This window comes from Centroberyx affinis, unplaced genomic scaffold (assembly GCF_046629955.1).
Source record: "Centroberyx affinis isolate AG114_WGS23_722 - 3 ecotype Tasmania unplaced genomic scaffold, CSIRO-AGI_Caff_v1 ptg000284l_1, whole genome shotgun sequence".
Taxonomy (NCBI): domain Eukaryota; kingdom Metazoa; phylum Chordata; class Actinopteri; order Beryciformes; family Berycidae; genus Centroberyx; species Centroberyx affinis.
The window spans coordinates 47,948-65,477 of NW_027278963.1; positions in this window are offsets into that span (position 1 = coordinate 47,948).

Consider the following 17,530-nt stretch of genomic DNA (forward strand, 5'->3'; position numbering starts at 1 on the left):
TAAGAGGTGGATATTTTAATACCAATTAGCTATTCCATAGTAACTGAGGCATTTGCATAACTCTATCATTGATCTGTCAATAAGGCAGAGATAGCAGAGTGTGTGTGGTTCATTTTGAAATCTTCCTAACAGACTACAGACTTTGTGTTAGGACCTTAATTTTCTTCACCATCAATATGATCCTGCTGTGTTGCTGTAAAATATATAGGCTTATACCTTGTGAATCAATGTTTTCCTGTCTTTGTTGCTGTAACTGTGATTCTAATCTTTTCCAACATTACTTTTCTTTGAACTAGTAACTTCACTGAATTAGTGGAGGTCAATAGGTTCTTGTTGCTTTCTATATCCATAATATTTGTTTTATAAAATTGCAATTGTAACGCATTATCATGCAGCATTAAATCTTGTAGCATCCTTCACTTCTTGGAATCATATTTACAACATCAGGATTTATCTTGGTGTGTGGACATGTTTTTGTTTCGGTCCGAGTTAAAGTGACCAGAATGACACAGCAGGGAAATCTTTAAAGCTCTTCTCATGGGCTACTTCCTCATTTTTAGTCACCTGATATTATTTACAATATATTAAGAAAAACACAGTGAACTTCTCTAATCTTGCACGCCTGTCACAGGAGTGTTGATTGCGTGTGTGTGCATATGGGAAGAGAGGAATCTGTGTGGCCAGAGTGTGGTATTTGCACCCAGCTCTTGGGTGGGTGGCAGAAAGACGGGGTGGGGGTGTGTAAAGGCCTCATGGGACGATGTGTCACACTCATGATGACTAAGTATTTTTGCTCACAGCGTTTTGAACAAAATGTCTGTCAAAATAATCCTAGAAAGCAAAAATGTTGGATCAAACATTACATCTGATTCATTTTGGGATAAAGGACTTCAAGTACAGAAATCAATGCTTTGTATATCTTTTCATCAAAGACAGTTGTAGGTTTCAAGGTTTGTATGTATGCAGTCACACAGGCAGGCAAAAAGAAAGGGGTGCAAACTTGGAGTAGTGTGCAGCATGGTGGAAGTGTGTAGTGTGAATTTGGCATTATGTATTGTGAACAGGGAACTGCAGGAGTGTTGCAAGAGAGCATTCTTGTCTGAGTCATGGCTCATTCATGACTCATATTCAGGCTTATCCTTCATATCATTTGGGAACAGAAAAGCTGTTTATGACACACACACACCCCAGCTCAAATATTTGAAGCCATGTTGTATCAGAGTTTGCGGGGGCATACGCTGCAGTTTTAACAAAGACATGCAAGTATTAACAATGGGAAAAGGGCGACAGCATCTGTGTCTTTGTAAAATGTTGAATGGTTGCATATATTGCCATCTTGTGGCTAATATGGAAATTACAATTTGAATATAAACATTACATGCCTCCACTAAGACACACCAAGAGGTGTTCAGATCCATTAAAATCAATGTTTATCTTCTCTAAAAAAAAAAAAAAAAGAGCCTGGTGCATAGCTTGATGATAGGGGTCTATTTAAGATGGGCTCATCAACAAATATGCAGTGCATAATTGTAGTATCCCCCCCCTCAATTTATTGTCTCAGCTTTTGATATAATAACTGCCATTATGTGACAGCTATGTTTAAGTTTTACATATATTTTGAGGCTACAAAATGTTTGTTTACATTTGAAATATTTTAAAACGCTGGACTTGCATTTTGAGATATGATTGGTAAGGAAAGTTTCGAAATTATTATTATCCTATGTGAATATACCCCAAATTTACATGGTCAAATAAAGTCTGGATTGTATCATTAAGAAACAAATGACTCTAGTGTGACTCTAGAAACTTGGGGTGCTCCAGCATACTAAAGACATTAGTGAGAGTGAGTGAGAGAGAGAGTCAGTCAGTCAGTCAGAAAGACAGACAGATGAGACTGGATATATGAGTGTGTGTTGGAGAGGGGTGGGCCGGCTGGGAGGGAGTGATGCCCTGGAAGAATGTAAACATTGTCTACTCGGACTCGGAGGGCCGACTTCAAAGTGAGACTCTGGTAACCTCCTCTCAGCGGGAGGCCTTGTTCACTTCACTGAGAGGCAATGCATGGCGCACAGCCTTGACCGATGAAAAGTGAAAGTGAGTGTTCATCCACGGTCTACGGCCTCTTCCTGAAACCACTCTGCTGTCCCCGATGCTGAGAGTCTGTTTGTCTTTGAAGTCATAAAATGGATCCGATTAGCTTGTGAAGCAGACATATAAGAAATGCAGGATTGTGATGTTGTTTTTTGTCTTGAGAAAAGTTATAATAGACCATATAGAAGCACACTCTGCATGAGCTTCTTCCACATTATGGAAGACATGGTTATAAGCATAAAGACATCGGATGTAACCCTATTTGACTGCAGTGCCTCAAAGCTCTTCTGTGCTCTGCCTTCTTATCTCTATAGACAGGTTTCCCAATGATGTCCAAAACTGTCTGACCTCATTCTAGCAATTTAAGCAGTCAACACATTCATATGACAGGTGAGAGTATCATGATTACCATTATACGACATTGCGATTGGACCAGAGGCTTTCCAAGAGTGCCTATAAACTTCAAATGGTATCACTCCACCTTGAGCTTTGAATGGAACGAAGCAAGCAAGGATGTTTATTGCTTAACAATGGGGAACTCAATTTTTTGTTGGTGGAAAGCCAGAGTAAAATGATTATATTAAAACCCAAACTTGTATCTTTAATGTCTGATACTATTGTGAAAATGTTGTAAATGTTGCAGAAAAGCAATAACATACTCAATGTCGTGATGCATCATGGTCAGACAGTGTGCTGCAGTCATATAGGACTCCCTGTCGTGTGTTATTGCTTAATTATACTAGTCAAGCATGGATATTCAGCCATTTTTACAAGAGACAACACTGTCAGAGGGGTGCCATCATTTCTCGGTGGTTTCATTAGCCTGTCGATCCACATAGACAGGCAGGGCTAAGTGGTAAAAACATGCTAACAGGAAACGTACTCATTACCAAGCTTGTAGATTCCCATCTAAACCACATATTTTAGGTAATTTGTGAATCAAATCTAAGCATTTGTTTTGTTTTTGTTAGACTGCCATAATGGTAGATGACAGCTCCTACATATTTGGCGGTCTCTGCTGTCAACAGAGTGTAAAATGCTAAGAAATAACAAAGTTGTAATGCTATTAGGCATAAAGAGAAACTGGAAGCTATACCAATTGAACCCTTCAACTATCTGGATGGCCTGTGTGTACTTACTATATACTTACTATATACTATCAGCAGCATGAGGAGTGACACCGTTTGGGGACAGCTGATTTGTCTTGCATGGTAAATAAGAAACCCTTACTGGAAACAGATGTATTACACATTCATAACACCTGAACAAGAGCTTCACTTGAGCGGCAGGAATAGAAGGAACATTCATAACTGCTGTGTGACATCGCAGGGCCGTCATGGTCTCAAATCCACATTTCTATGGTTCAGAGTTGTTTCAAATGCATGCTTATTCTGACTCGGTCTGCTCTCTCAGCCACTGCTGGGCTTCGATTTGCTTCATTTGTTTTATTAAAATGTCCATAATTTTCATATTTACTTAGAAAAGTTAAATTGATTAGACACATTTTCTCCATAGACTGTCACTGGAAATAGTATAATTGGAATGCATTCACATAGAGGCCTTGACTTAGTATTGACCCCTTTGGTTTTGGCCTTGACTCAGACTTGAACCAGACTCAACTAAGGTGGTCCTGGCTACAGAGCTAATATCTTAACTTGTCTATCATGTGTGTTTACCAATTTGTCTATCTGCCAGTTTGTTAGTACACAGCTGCATTAAATCGCATTGCCTCAGTTTAACCTTGACATGCCTGCATGTCTGCTGAGCTACAAATGCTCCTGTCTGTCTGATTCACATCAACTCAGTACTGATTTCTGTCCAGATGGAAATTCTGTTTATACCCAAAAGATCATCTTATAAGAGATTAGCCACTGTAATATAATTATATCCAGAGAGACACAATGGGATGGAAGTCGTGAATTTTATCTGACCTCACAGATATGTAGAGACAGGGAGAGCCAGAGTTTTAGTTCTATCATCTGTGCTTAGTTGTATTATCTGAAAATAGCAACTCTAATGCAATTATAGTCGTAAAAAAAAATGCAACGGCAAGGGGTGAGAGGTAGGTCAGAGTTTTGTGTGTCTGAAAATGTAGTGGTTATGTTCTGCAGCAGTCTAACTTATGATTTAATAATGTAAACATACAGTGGGGATGATTGTAGCAGCTCCCTGTCCATGCATCTGTCCGGCATTAGGACTTCAACAGCCAGGTTATTCTATTTTTATGACTTTAGAGAACTTGAGTAGAACTAAATAGGCATATTGAAATAAAAAAACATGTCTTATGATCTCTTGAAGGCCTGATTGCCAGACCAATCTTCACCTTTTAGCAGGGAAAGTGTGTTTGTTTGTGTGTGTGTGTGTGTGTGTGTGTGTGTGTGTGTGTGTGTGTGTGTGTGTGTGTGTGTGTATGTGAATTTACCAATTGAGGTAATTTCAGAATCCTCTTGTTGGAATCAGTTGAAGAAAAGCTTGGACAAAACAGGCCTAACGTCACCACAAAATTTTGTAACGGTGACCTCAAATGAGTTCAGCTGCTCACACACATGCAGGCACACTAGCACACACACACACACATTGCGATAATCACGTCGTTGTGTGAGGGGTGAATGTTAAGAGGCGGGTGAGTTAAGACCTCGCTGGTGTGATCAGCGATAGAGGCTGGATCTCCTCTGAGCTCTTCATCATTATCTTGGCTCACTGATTCACGTCTTGAGCACAGGGAACAAAACTCTCGCGGCCGCCTTGTTCCTGCCGCAATGGGACGCCGGGAGGGACAATAAGAGAGAATTAGTGGTGAAAAGAGCAAATAAATAGGTGCTTCAATACATGAAAGCCCAGCAACAAAGCCCACTGTGGATGTGTGTGTATGTGTGTGTGTGTGTGTGTGTGTGAGAGAGAGAGAGAGAGAGAGAGAGAGAGAGAGAGAGAGAGGCCTTGATGAAAATAAAGAGGGGAGCTCAAAGGCAGGCAGGGGTTGAGGGGATTGGAGGTGATGATGAGTGGAGAGCTGTACCAAGTAGTGCATCTATGGGAAAGGTTTTAATGAGGCGGACAGTGGTGTGTGTGTGTGTGTGTGTGTGTGCGTGTGTGTTTCCTCATCTGTGACACTCAGAACATCCTCAGGAATGATACTCCAAACTTCCTGTCTCCACATGGTTGAGTGAGTGAGGATTTGTGGATGTGTGCATATGCACCTGCACTGCACATATATTTAGTATATACGTGTGTGTGTGTGTGTGTGTGTGTGTGTGAGAGAGACAGGGGCTTAGCAGGGGGTCAATGATGTCAATGATGACAAATAAACAAGGCTGACCACAGAGGCAGAAAACCAGGCCTGCAGCCTGATGTAAAGGAGCGTGAGCAGCGCAGCACTGTCTGTTGTCTTCCAGCGGCCCTGAGGCTTTGTCTATCAGCAGAGCCAATCTGCAGAGCAACAGGAGGCCATTTTAGTGCCATTGTCAACTCTCGGTTGGAAAACCAAGCACTTCAAACGGGCTCAAACAGGGGTAACGCTTGTACAACGACCAGGGAATCATATGGTGGTGATGATCCGCTGCTGGTATCATGAGTTCAGGACATCGCAGTCACATTGTCTACAGCATTACACGGTCAATCAACAGACAATCAATAATGAGCCACATTAGCTGAGGTGAGTTAACTAAGATGGAAAGGAGAACATTTGAGACTCATGACACATCATGCTTTTACATCATGTGAGCGCTCCAAAACTTTATTTTTGTCAAGAATGCCCTTTTGGCATCATCTGTTTCCATGGCATGGCAGAATAAATAAAGGCCACATACAGGTTAACAGGTTATACAGGTTACATAATGGTTAACTAGCACCCTAACTTGCACCATTACATTCATAACCACTATGCTCTTGTTTTCCATTACCTTTTTTAAAAAATATTTCCAGGAATGGTGATACAGAATGTCCATGGCTAAGAGAGGATCCCTCTCTCTAATGGATTAATTTTCATACTGGTGTTTGGTTTGGTGAGATCATGGACAAGGAAGAGTATTATGGCGAGAGTTTGGCGCCAGCAGAGACTCTATTTGAGTTGCATAAATTTGAATTTGTCATGCTCATATTGAACCTTTGAATTGAAAAAACGTATTTGTTCATCTGTGTTCATCTCCTCAGCCAATGATCAAGTCTTATTCTCTCTAACAAAGTAAATCTCTTGTGCCTGGATGTATGTCTAAGGAAACTGAATCTGGTAAATCTGAATTGGGAAAACCAAATTTGAAGTTAAATAATACATTCAATTTAAAATTGTGCCTTACAAATAACATTTTTGTAGTCATTTATTCAAGAAATCTATTGTTTTATATCCATTGAATATGGGTGTGACAAATTCAAATTTATCTAATTCAAATACAATCTCTTTCCGTAGAGTTTTGCCGACCCTAAGCCATTTAACCTAAATGCATACTGTATGGCTGAGTAACGGAGCAGTGGTAACTGGGTGACAAAAGCCTCGCTGAGTGGCATTCCCTTACCCACAAAACACTCTTTCGTGTGTTACGCCAGTTAATTGTTTGTTAGGGAAGATGCCTTGCTCATGGGCTGAGACAGAGCAGCTCACAAGCCACAGACAAAGACCCAGGCTAAACCCACACAAACACACCACTTGTTCCAAATGGCCAGACTGAAATGGCCAGGCATTCCCCTAGGAATGCAGCTAGGTGGACAAAACCTTATTTTCTCTACTTTTACAAAACCCTGTCTGCTTGTGCCTCAGTCCACGTCATCTACACATTTTTCACAGTGCCTGGCCAATTATGTAACTGGTATTCTGCAATGTTGGCGACAGAATAAAGGCAATTAAACACTGTTTGCACCATGCTTGGACAGACAGGCAGCCATATGCCTTGCCAATTACCTCCCACATGAGGACAGAGAAGAGAGGGAGAGAGGGGGAGAGAGAGAGAACTTCAGACTACGAGATTAGAACCACACACTTGTTCATCCCCTTTATCCCGCCTACCTTCACTATGCATTCAATCGGTTCTGCATTGGTAGCGACTGTATTAGTCCCCCATTTTGCATGTATACTCCATTAGTTCTGCAGTGGCAGTGACAGCTAATTTGCTCTCAAATACTGTAATTTAGAACTGAATCGGTATGTTTTAATTTGCATCATGACGATGAAGTGCTGCTCTGTCAACTCTTCAGCCTTTTGTTGGCTGAAAAGGACATCATCTGAATTTCCCCAATCAATTCCAAGCATCGAGCAAAGCATTGCATGTGATCCGTGCGATAAAAAGCGAGACGTTTGCGGTGGTTACATCTGTATCACCTTCATTTTTCCTTATTTTTCCCTCCTCTTCATTTCCCCTCATCCTCCACCTGAGCCTTTCTCTACCAGCCCCCCTTTCCCTCATATCTTCTCTTTGCTGAGCTGGGGAAGGTCCTCTATTACTCTGCCCACGGTTCACCTGTCCAGTCTCCCGGAGTAAATAAAAGAATCCGGAGAGTATCTACCATAAAACGTGTTGTAGATTGTACTCGATTTGGTCAATTACTGTCAAGCAAGGTATTTCAGTGAAACAGCTTTACCATTGATAGAGGATGTGCGTGTCACAAGGAAATTGGATGAATCTGAATTATTTTAATGGCCAAGACACAAACCACACATTATGTTTCCTATGTTTTACAAAGAAAATACTGTACTATTGATCCTCCCTAGTAATGTTGCTAGTCACTTTCATCTGAATGGGTGATATTATTAACAAATGGCATAATGGGGTGGTTGGCAGCAATGTTTTCCCAATCAAATTGGCCTTGTTTATATATCAACTGATCTGATCTCTGTGAGCCACAGGAATTTAAATGCTTTGATCAGGGGCATGATGCTTGTTGTTAGTTCAGTCACACTGATCATCAATTTTGTAAATCTATTCACTTCAAGACGGAAATACTAAAATTTTATAGAATTACAATGAATCTCCCTGCAAATCAAATGATGGGACATTTATTCATTCAACAAATAAACCCAATCAGCAGGCTATTGTCACTTGACTGAGCAGAGGGAATCCTCTGGAAGCCATACAATTTGCAGAATTCAAAAATAGCTTAATGGATTTATAGGGAATTGTCCTGCTTTCAAGAATAGTAATTCAGTCAGACTATGGCGACCATTGTAATCGGATTCAGTCTACAGTATGTCTAGACTGACTGACAGCAAAAATGTTCCTCATGGCATTTCTCTGTAAAGCACACACAAACACACACATCTCCACACACACACACACACACACACACACACACACACACACACACACACACACACACACACACACATGCATGCCCTATGCTTGCACCTCCCCTGCACCCTCACGTTTCCCTTCCCCTAAAAATATATTCATGGAGACAGGCAAGGATTAATAATGATTCAATAAAGATAATAAAATTTGTAAATTACATGATTAGTTAATTTATTGACTAACTGTTATTTCAATATTGCTCATTATTTCCTCACTGCTTAGGCCCAGTTTCCGGATGTCAGAAATGTTCCAGTCCTACTCCGGCCCACACAGCCAGTGGATGGTTAGTCCGCTCGATGAGGGACAGGGGTTTTGGGGTTCTGAACCCCACCCACACAGTTGGCCTCAGCTCCGCCCCCATCAGCCCAGCAGCACCTCCCATCCTGCCCGCTCTCAGTTTCCCTACCCTGGAGCCTACAGCAGAACGCAACCGCCTGTTTGGTGCCAATCCCCAAACACATGGGAGGTAGGTAACCACCATTACAGAATGTCTGTACTAAAACATAATGGTAACACTGTCCTGGATCAGAGTTTGGACAGCAAATCCATAACATGACACATTCATGTATTAACACTCAACATGAAGACAGGAACAGCTACACGTTTAGCGAATTTCCAAATAAAGGCACCATGGATGAATTTACTTTTAAATGTATTATATGTAAAGGCAGCCACAGCTTAAAGAGGCATTTCAGCCACACTGTATCCAAACAATGTTTGGTCCCAGATTTTTGTGTAATTGATTTTCACCCATGTCTTTTGTTATAAGATAAGTCATAAGATACTAAGCATCAGATTTTATGAGATCACATCGCTGTATGGCCACACCTGGCCACAAATGGCTGCTGTGCATCTCCTGTGGCTGTATTTATTTAAATCTGCATTACTTTTCCCTTTCTGCCTCTCCAGCTCTTTAAATTGCTTGTATGTAAAGTGTGGCTGGATTGTGTCCAGACTATGAAGATTTATCACAATTCAAACCACTTCCATATCTGGCTTTGAAGATCCGATAGCAATGTGAGCAAAATCAAGATTTTTTGTGTGTCACTTAATGCGTCCTTGTGTGATCGGACAAAAACATTCACGCTGAAGTGTAATCGTAGACGACACATTCTCTTGAAAACTGTACCTTTCCAACAGCATCACTGTAAGACTTTAGGCAGCAGTAGTTAAAAATAATGTTTGGCCCTCTTCAGAGATGTTACGTTGATCATTAAAGTACAAAAACAACAACAACCCAGTGACACTTAAAATATAATGACCACAAATGTCAAAAATGGATCAATGTATCAAAGAAATATCCTTTTAAACAAAAATGCCCGTATATCACTGCAGGAACACAATTACTAAATTGTCAGGTTAAAACAATGTTGTCACTAGTGTAATTACAGAGCTGCTTCAAATGCATCAGCTGCCATAAATATGAAACCTTACAGAGTCGTAAACACAGTTGTCCTCCTCCCACGGACCTCCTCCTGCTTACTGCATGTAAACAACATCAGTGACACACATTGTTCTTCACAGCTGTTTATGGCCCATTGAAAAGGCTAAAGGACAAAGAGCAGCATATTGAGGTCAGGCACTGCTTGCTTGACTGTTACAGTGAAGTCAAGGATGTGTTGGAGGCACACTTGTTTGTGGAGTGCATATTATATCAAAGTGGCAATGCATTAGTGTGTGTGTGTGTGTGTGTGTGTGTGTGTGTCCATGCATCTGCCATAGATAGGAACTACTTGAATGAACTGTGTGTGTTTCAGGGGACATTTCTTTGGAATTCTCTCTCTGGGGATTTTAGCACCTTTGTCCCCGCAAAATAAAACCCTACACAATGTGCTGACAGACTACTGAGCCATAACTGGCCACTGCAATTACTGTATGCCATTCGCTGTGTGCATACATAAGTAGGTCTATTCATGTGTGCTTGCATGTGTGTGTGCGTTTATTTAGATTGCACAGAGATTGCAGACCTCCACTGGGATTAAAAAAATCAGATCTGTTTTTCTCTTCTTCTACTTTCTCAAAAGTGAGATTGAATTTTGTATGTTTGGGATGCATGGGGCTATTGTGAAAGGAGGTAAATGACTCCCAGATCGGCTGCGGTCGTCTCGTAGGGATTAGGAGGGAATTTCTGGAAGGGAGATATGAATCAGACTTTTAGAAGAGGAGGAACAGAAAACATCCCCACATTAGATGGATGACTGATACACTTCAAAGCAATGCTACACTATGTTTTTCTCTTCCGCAGGAGGCCTTTCATGTGTTAAAGTTGTTTCTGGTATGTGTGTGTGTGTGTGTGTGTCTGTGTGTGTGTGTGTGAATGTGTGTGGGTGTTTGTGAGTGTGTAACTGCCCCAAGGTACAAGCTGCCCCCTTCAATACCTGAGGAGTGAGAGGTTAGGTAGGTGCAGTAAAGGTGATGAGCCCCATTTCGTGCGACAAAAAACACCTTTTAGAAAGTTTTTTTTCTGTGCTCAAATGGTTCTACATAGGACCTTTAGGTTATAATATAGAACCCTTTGAGAATGTATGCGATATCAGGTGTACTGTACTAAAAGAGCCATACAGCAGTGGTTCTCAACGTTTTTGCCTCACTACCCCCCCAAAACAATGTGGTGTAACTCTTTGCTTCTCAGGCTATTTTAGTTGATTTTATTCACTCTTCATTATTTAACAAGCAAGAGGCTTTTATAACAAAGATTACAATCATAACTCATCACAGGATTTGGTTCTCTGTGGAACCACCAGGTGCTAGTAAAGAACCATTGAGAGGCTCAAGCGGTTCTTCAAATACTGATGGTTCAATAAAACACCAATTAGTCCACAAAGAAACTCCAAAGACACATCATTTTCAGATTGTAGAGTGGAGAAGACATTTTTTAAAGTGCGATCATTTATTGATCATCGTAGGGAAATTACTTTCTTGCTTGCCCTCCTGGTAGGGATTCAGTGTCTTGCTCAAGGAGACTTCAGCAGGGCAGATGCTTGCCGAAACGGGGTCTTGACCCCCGAGTACTCCAGTTGAAGTACAGTCTCGTTAGGCACTTCGCCACTCTGCCGTCCCAACAATAGAGGGAAGTGAGATGGTGTGGAGGACAAAACCAGATGAGAGGAGGAGGCAAGGAGAGTGGTGAAAGGTTGAGGAGAAAAGTTGGTAATACAGTGATGAGAAGAGGGGGGAATGGAGCTGTGAGAAAGGACAAGAGTAAAGGAGAGAAAGACAGAAAAGTTACAGGAGGAAAGGAGAGATGGCAGAGGGGAGAAGAGAAGGATAAGGGGAAGGAGCAAAGTCGCAGGAGGAGGAGAGGGAACGAGGAAGCATAAGGTGTGAGATTAGTGGGAGGAGAGGAGAGGACAGAATAGGAGAAATAGGAGAATTTAGGGAGTTAGGAGAGGATGTATAGCAAGGAGGGAGGGAGGGGGGAGAAAGAGGAGGGTGTCAGGGCAGTGGGGACGCTAGCCTTCCCGTCTCCTTCCAGGCCAAAGCATGGGAGAGCAGCAGTGATGGGTTTGGACCACCCATCTGGGTTGGCTGAGCGCCTGGACTGGCTGGACTGCTGTTGCCCACTGGGCTGGATGCATGGATGAATGGAGGGATGGAGACAGACAGAAGTCCCGCGTAACAATTCAGATAGATGGAGCAAAGTGCTGAAAACATTAAATATGTCAGTGGAAAACACACATGCTATCAACAGCAGCTGCACACAATTAAGGTTCATTATATATACAGTACATCATTTTAGCAAGGTTCAGCTGGATCCCCGTATGGGTCTTGTGTATAGCCTGTAGACTAGAGGATTTCAACCATTTTTAACTCATGGACTCCCAAATGCAGGGAAGTCATAGCTGATACCAGTTCATTTCTTACTACTATTCAATTAATAACTACAGACTAATCAATCAATGCAACATAAAAATAAAGTTAAAAAAGTGATGCAATTTCCCCTTCAAGAAACTGACAATTAACTGTATCATGAATTAATTCTGTCTGATTGGCTTAAGTCATTACTCATTACAGCACACAAAAACTACCAGAAGTGTGACCAAGTCAACTTTGCTTGAGTCCTATGACAGTCTCAAGTCTTGAAGCACAAGTCTCAAGTCTAAATGTAGAAATCAAGTCAGAACAAACCAAGAGTTCAGTATCAACTTGATATCTTAAAGAAAACGAAATATCTTGGACATTTCAGTGCAATATGGTTTTAATAGGATAAAAACTTGGTAAGTGCATCATGAGTTTGTTTTCTATAATCAGTTTCAACTTTCAACAAATTAAATCATTCCATGCAAATTCAGAAAACAGAATTTAAATTCAGTCGTCTGGTGGAACAAATCTCATAACTTTCAATCTAAGTCATTTACACAAGATCACAAGATCTTTTGTTAAGCCTTGAGAAGCCTTTTCAAGTCATCAAAGTACAAGTCAAAGTCAAGTCTCAAGTATTCTCTTCATGAGTCAAGTCAAGCAATTAAAATTGTCATGTTGTCAAAGTCATGTTTCGAGTCCCCACCTCTGCATAATACTGTATGATATGATCTTGTCATTCTTTCGAACATTTCATACAGGCAAATTACAAAGTGGGAGAAGCCTGACTTTAGGCCATGGCTAGATGACCTCCTCTGGAGCAGGGTTATCCCCAGAAAATTGATTCAAAACAGGGTTATCTCTTGGCTGTGTGAAAAGGGTCTGAATACTTTGCATCCCTTGTTTGTTGTCAAATCAAATAACTTCTCCTTCACAATGTTACTAAGCAATGCTGCGTGGCATTCCCGGGCTCAAGTGTTTTTATTACCACTGAACGTTATACTATTGTGGCAGCAGTCAAAAACAAATAGAGGAAAAAAAATAAATAAATAACGAAAGGAAAAGAAAACATGTCAAAGAGATCTAACTAAAGTAAAGTAAAGTAACTGGTCGCAGGCAGAGACAGAGTTATTTTTAAGTTCATGGATGGAAAAATCTGTCCAAGATATAGACAGGACTGTTGTTTATGTCGTAAGTGACATAAACAACAGCATCTCGGAGGCTTAACGCTGCTGAAACGGTAAATAAGCCTCTGTTTTTTTTAAAATCTCCATTACTGTCTCTCTAACCGATGTCTATTAATAGGTTGTGGGTGCAAACACAGGTCACATCTAACGCTACCTTCAGACATGTAAGCTGTGGGGTTAAATGTCTGTGTATGAAAAGGGGTTAAGCTAACCCTGGGCCAACTGTTAGTCCAGGGTTAAGATAACTTTAGGCTAAGCATGGTGTGTGAAAAGCCCTTTTGATTTTTCTTAACTTGCAGATATTCTTTGTCGGGGCTGATTTGTGAATTCTTGCATTTACCTTTTGTCTATTTGCAGTTCATAGATCTTCTGGTAGGCTTGTCCAGTCATTTGTCATTACCACACACATATTTTTGGAATTTTCTGTATTAGGCCTACAGACATATTCATATGCAGACATATTCTTTGTCAGGCTTATTTGTTTATAGCTGATTTGCATTTCATACATTTAGCCTGCATATTTACAGTCCATGGTAATCTTGTTCAGTCACTTCTTACTGCTACACACCTACCCAAACCCCACCAAAATCTGTGGTGAAGCCTGACACCTAATGGTAAAATGTAGGGTACTGCACTTGCCATCTGCTATTGGCTGGTGTTTGTGCCAGGTGATGTCACCTTCCATAGAGTACAAGAGGTGGTGACATCACCTGGCACAAAGACCAGCCAATAGCAGATGAGCAGTGCAGTACCCTACTGCACTGCTCATCTGCTCATCTGTAGGTGTCAGGCTTCACCACAGATTTGGGTTTGGGGTTTAGTTACTCATTAATTTGCAGACATAACTTCTCAAATTTACCAATCTGTTGCTGAAATTTCACACGTCACTTCTCATAACAACCTATTTTGGATTTGTCTTTATGCAGACATATCTTTTTATGACAGGCTTATTCATTCAGTGCTTATAAACAGATCATTTGTTTATCGACAAAAAAATTGGAAAGAATTCAGCTGACTTGCTTTTTAGATGAAATGAGTCATAGTCTTCATAGCCAATGTCGCAGAGTGTCAGTCACTCCACTGAATATTTTTAGCACTTGCCTTTTCCTCTTGGGGCCTTCTTGAGCTGCCTGATCATTTCCCTTTGCTTGTGGAGTTGTGGGCTTTCCGTGGGCACTGCAAGCTAGCTAGCGATGTAATGTGCTGGCTAACCAGCTAAGGTGGCTAGCCTTATTTCTAGCTCTGTAATTTTTATGCTCATTTTTGTCATGGCTAGGCTTATTTCTGTGACTATTAACAAGACATTAATTATACTTATCCTTAATATCCATCTCCTGTGGTGAACAACTTAGGACCAGAACCTCTCATTCATCAGCACAGCAGTCATGATTTTTCTCTTATGGGTCTGCGAGACAGCTAGACAATGGCCATCGAGAGCTCAGGTTAGATTGATTTTCATGTCAATTATAATAAACAGTGTACGAAATGTGAATGATAAAATAGCAAATACTTTCACAGATCCCCTTCAATACCCCCAGTTGATGACCCTTGCTGAATTATATTATATTACAACACGAATGAAATTAGCTAATCAAATTAAATCTCTCAGACTTAAATTGTTGTGTTTTCCACGTGCATTGAGTCTTAACCCCAAAGGGACAATAGTCGCTTTCTTCATCTTGTCCCCATAAAATCAGAACTAGCGTACACGTAGTTAATGTAGTTAGGAAATTAAGAACCCTTTTTTCAGAGGTGTTGGCATGCAACACATGCGCAAAATTGTCTTTTACTAGTCCATACCCGGGGATGCGCGCGCCACAACTCCGCGCACACTTGCCAAAAATGTGCATAAACAGTGTAAATTTGGGAAAATGGAAAAATCAGCTTCATCAGTCCCTGCCTATGCCAATGCTCAATGCCCATGTGCAGTTTCAGATTGACTGGCCAACCCATTGAGGAGCAAAATGGATGCAGACAGACAGACAGACCGACAGAGTTTTCCTCATACTTACTCACAACCTGAATGCCTTCTATTTTATTAGGGCCCATACCTACTGATAATGGTGATAATGGTACATACTGTACATATTTGAGAGTAGGCTATGTCCTCAAAGTGACTAAGGTGTTCCAGCGTTTACTGTTTTGACTCAAATTAGCTGGTTGGTTCCCCCAGCTTTCCACAGAAAAAAATCTCATATTCCATGAGTCATTTGTAAAAAATGTGCAGTTAAAAAAAGCTTTTCAAAGAGCTTTTTGACAGAATTTGTCAGCCTTTAAAAACAAGATAAAATATACATTTTCATGAAAAAAGACAGAACATTTTCAGCTGTCTTAAATTATTTCTTTAGATGAATGAATAAATCAATCAACATCAATAAACTATCTTTACATATAAATACCTTGTTGCCTAATACATAAAATAATAATAATAAAAACTACCAGGAATAGGAATGTTGCTTTTAAAACAGGCCTATATGCTGTCATAAAGATGTAATTGATGTTAACAAATCAACTGCATTTGAGTAAATCAAAGCTGCAAATACAAATTAAAGTAAATTAAACACCTCCATAACGACAGTAAAAAGTGCATAGGATAAAGTCGCAAATATGGAAATCTATGGTTAAGATTGCTAAAGCCATGCCCTTTATAACCTATTGATCAAATGGTAATATTTTAGCCAATCAGAACTATTGCCATAGTTAATATAGATGAAGCATGAAGCATGACATTTACATCTTACCCAGCTGTTTAACCCTCAGTCAAACCACTTTTAAACTGTATGCACTAAGGGTACTTTAGCCAACAAAACTCTAAATAAAACACTGAAAGAACATTTTAGATCTGCTGTAAATCTTTCTGCTGTGAACATTTCCCTAGTTTTGACTTATTTTCTATGGGTGGGAAAAGCGTTCCTGACTGGGAGTGACTGAAGGCTCAGCCGCCCATCAGTGACATCTAGAGGCGGAAATAGGCAACTGCAGAACATTTTTGAGAATTTTCTGCGATTCCGTCATTTTAGTTTTTTAGTTTAGGTTTATATGTTGTGATGCGACCCATTTTCTACAAAAAATATGCGGTTCCATACAAACAGGGGGACTAGCTAGTTTTTGAGATAATACTATCGTACATCACAACAGGTCACACAATGAACCTTTCAGGACAAATTAAAGGTTCATTCTAGGTTTGTTATCCTTGAATAACCTTTTCAAGAAGGAATATCCAGAAAATCTCAGGTCAAGTCAAATTTATACATTAAGTACTTTTAACAGCTGAACGTTTTACAGAAAATAAAGGATCTACTTGAAAAACAAGAGAGAGAAGAAAAAAATATTCAGTAGAACTACACAACACTAAACGAAACTTAATAAACAACTAAAAAATGGTCTTGGAACCCATTTTCTCAGCCGTTGCTGACTGACCATGAGCCTTACAAGGTTGGCAGATATTTGAGTTGGGAAATTGTCTTATTGACCCGATTTAATTGTGGTAACTACAGGCAGAGTTACACTAGGACACAGTGGCAGGAGAAAGAATAACAACATTGTCCTCTTTTGGTACATGTAAAGTCTATCGTGCCAGCGTGGCCTTGAATGAACTGCAATCGCATTTTAGAGAAACAGAAAGAAAAAGAGAGCAAGTGAGAGAGACCGAAGAGACAGAGACAGAAAGAGACAGAAGCAGAAAGAGGGAATTGGCAATGCGATTTAGAGAAGGGACACATGCCGTTGATTTACCCAAATAAAAGGTCTAACATGTTACAAGCAGAGATACGAAACAGCATGGAAAAGACATGCAACATTAGTGGTGATTGGACACAAGGGTCTGGATTTAGGGTGGAAAGGTGGCCTAGTGTTTAGAGAGAGACAGTCCTGTAACCCAGAGGTCACAGGTTCAACCCCTGAACCCCAAATTACTCACTTATTGTACAGTAAGTTGTTTTTGGATAAGACCGTTAGCTGAAATGCCTTAAACCAAGAAATTAGCTGTATGAGGCTTTGGACAGCAATACATTGTTGGATGTTTTGGTTCTATACTGTAAAGGTATTAATTAAGAAATGAATCGTTTTCTATGATATAAGAATACACAGTTAATTCCAGGGTATCTTCAGATATATCTGATTAAAAAGAAGACTTGAAAAGGTTGTTCCAAAATACTCAAATGAGACATTCTTCAT